This window comes from Bison bison, unplaced genomic scaffold, assembly GCF_000754665.1.
Source record: "Bison bison bison isolate TAMUID 2011002044 unplaced genomic scaffold, Bison_UMD1.0 scf7180017864247, whole genome shotgun sequence".
In the NCBI taxonomy this organism is placed as follows: Eukaryota; Metazoa; Chordata; class Mammalia; order Artiodactyla; family Bovidae; genus Bison; species Bison bison.
Window position 1 is genome coordinate 65,436 of NW_011494819.1, and position 3,388 is coordinate 68,823.

Genomic DNA, 3,388 nt, shown 5'->3' on the forward strand with positions numbered 1-3,388 from the left:
TTTCTGGAACTCTCTTGCTTTTTCAATGATCCAGTGGATGTTGACAATTTGATCTCTGGTTCTTCTGCCTTTTCTAAAACCAGCTTGAACATCTGGAAGTTTATGGTTCATGTATTGTTGAAGCCTGGCTTGGAGAATTTTGAGCATTACTTTACTAGTGTGTGAGATGAGTGCAATTGTGTGGTAGTTTGAGCATTCTTTGGCATTGCCTTTCTTAAGGATTGGAATGAAAACTGACCTTTTCCAGTCCTGTGGCCACTGCTGAGTTTTCCAAATTTGCTGGCATATTGATTGAGTGCAGCACTTTCACAGCATCATCTTTTAGGATTTGAAACAGCTCAACTGGTATTCCATCACCTCCACTAGCTTTGTTCTTAGTGATGCTTCCTAAGGCCCACTTGACTTCACATTCCAGGATGTCTGGCTCTAGGTGAGTGATCACACCATCATGATTATCTGGGTCATGAAGATCTTTTTTCTACAGTTCTTCTGTGTATTCTTGCTAGATAATATTCCTACCCACCCCACCTACCTCCACCCCTCACCCCTCACCCCATCTCCAACTTCCATTGTAGGTTGGAGGTTTTTCTTTTATAACAGGGGGCTGTGCGTGTTAAGTCTCTTCAGAGGGCTGGAGAAGGGCAATTGTTCTCCCTCTCTCTGTGTTGAACAGAAACTTTGGTTCTCTTGGAAGTATTAGGAAAATAGTTCTGCCTTTCTCTCCAGACACCTCATACCCTCCCCACCCCTGACACTTGCCCCTTGGGAAGTGTCTGATCAGATTCGTGAATTTGGGGGAAAGGTCCTGGTGTGAGTCAGGCCAGCCACTTCTTGGCTGTCTCTTTTAGAGTAGAAAACCCACAGATAACGTGCACTCTGCTGCTTCCTGGTACGTGATGAACCCCCCCAGGGCAGGCCCCACCCCACGCGCCTGAGGGTGCAGAGCTGCAGCTGCCCAGCCGCTCTTCCTGAGGAGGGTAAGGTCCATGGGCAAGGGGGGAGGTGGGAGAAGTAGGAATCCCATTTGATCTCCAAACTCACATCATGAATCATAAAACAGACATTTTTAGTGGTAGAGGATGAATTGTCATCTGCAAAACACGCACAACTGGATTTGAATTCCAGCTTCTCAAATCACTGATAATGCGACCTTGGGCAAATTGCATTGCCTCTGTAAGACTTAGTTTTCTTCTCTATAATATGAGACTAACAGTGGGATAGTGTTTACTTCATAAGGTTGTCGTGAAGATTAACAAGGTTGTTGCGAAGAGCCCACAGATAACTGCCAGCTGTAGTGCATGGCTTTCATTCATTCAGTCAGTTAATATTTGTTTATTGGGAGCTTGTGAGCCTGGCACTGCTGAAGGTGCTGGAAATGAAGCTTTGAATGGGACAAACACAACCTCTGCCCTCATAGAGCTTGTGTTCTAGTTGGAGAATGAAAATGAGTAAGTAAATAAATGAAAGATTTAAAAAGATAATCTTAGGGTTAAGTTTAATGAAGAATAAAAACAGTGATGTGATAGAGGGTTGTGATAAGGGGACATCTATTTCCCTGTCTATTTCCCTGTCTATGATCAGGGAAGGCTTTCGAAGAAGATGATATTTGAAGTAAGACTAAAATAAGTCAATTATTGGACATCCCTAGTAGTCCTTCCCTAGTGGCTCAGATGGTAAAGCGTCTGTCTGCAATGCAGGAAACCCGGGTTCGAACCTTGTGTTGGGAAGATCCCCTGGAGAAGGAAATGGCAGCCTACTCCAGTATTCTTGCCTGGAAAATCCCATGGGTCATGGAGCCTGGTAGGCTACCATCCATGGGGTCGCAAAGAATCGGACACGACTGAGCGACTTAACTTTCACTTTCGCTAGTAGTCTGGTGGCTAAGTCTCCAGACTCCCAGTGCAGGGAGGCCTGAGTTCCATCCCTGGTCAGGGAACCAGATCCCCCATACTGCAACTAAAAATCCTGCATGCAGCTACTAAGACTGGGTGCAGCCAAATAAATATATATTTATAATAATAAAATAAAATGCACTGTAAAAAAGATGTCAATCATGCAAAGCAATAAGGAGGGGGAGTTCTAGGCAGCAGGGAAAGCAGAACAAGTCAAGGAACTGGCCCACCAGTATTTCAATAACACTTACTGTGTGCCAGGCATGCGATAACCATGCTAAACAAGTCATGTGAGGCCACTGCCCTCAGGGAACTCACAGCCAGTGAGTGAGCACATGTGCTGTGTGTTTCATCTTTACTGGACAGTGAGGAAAGCCTCTGCGGAGACGGTGCTGAACTTGAGATCTGAAAGTGGAGAAAGAGCCCTGGAGAACTCTGGAGGAAAGGAAACAGTAAGAACAAAGTCGCTTGGGTAGAAAAGAGCATGGCTTTTTCTCGAAACTGACAGAAGTTCCAAAAACCTGTCATGTAGAGAGATCAAGAGGGAATGTAGCCCTAGAAGAGATGGGGAAGTTATCAGGGAACAGACCACTCAAACCATGGGAATAGACTGGATTTTCAGCATTCTTGGGATTCCCTTGTGCCTCAGCTGGTAAAGAATCTGCCTATAGTGAGGGAGACCTGGCTTCGATTCCTGGGTTGGGAAGAGCCCCTAGAGAAGGGAAAGATTACCCACTCCAGTATTCTGGCCTGGAGAATTCCATGGACTGTATAGTCTATGGGGTCACAAAGAGTTGGACACGACTGAGCGACTTGCACTTTCACTTTGACCATTCACATTTATGGATGTGAAGAACAGCATTTAAACTATCCCAAAGGAAAAGGGATCACTCAAGTGTCTGAAAAGATCAAGTCTGGACAGAAATGAGCTCAAATGGCAATCTGTATCTCTCTCCTATCTCTGTTTTCCTCTGAGTTTGCTTCATTTCTAGAAAGGCAAGATGTGGCATATGCTTGCCTGCTAAGCTGCTTCAGTCGTGTCTGACTCTTTGCAACCCTATGGACTATAGCCCACCAGGTTTCTCTGTCCATGGGATTCTCCAGGCAGGAATACTGGAGTGTGTTGCCATGCCTTCCTCCAGGGGATCTTCCCAACCCAAGGACTGAACCTGTGTCTCTTTCAACTCCTGCATAGGCAGGCGAGTTCTTTACCACTAGTGCCACCTAGGAAACCCAAGATGTGACATCAGTTAAGTTCAGTCGCTCAGTCGTGTCCAACTCTTTGTGACCCCATGGACTGCAGCACACCAGGCCTCCCTGTCCATCACCAGCTCCCAGAGATTACTCAAACTTGTGCCCATTGAGTTGGTGATGCCATCCAACCATCTCATCCTCTGTTGTCCCCTTCTCTTCCTGCCTTCAATCTTTCCCAGCATCAGGGTCTTTTCCAATGAGTCAGCTCTTCGCATGAGGTGGCCAAAGTATTGGAGTTTCAG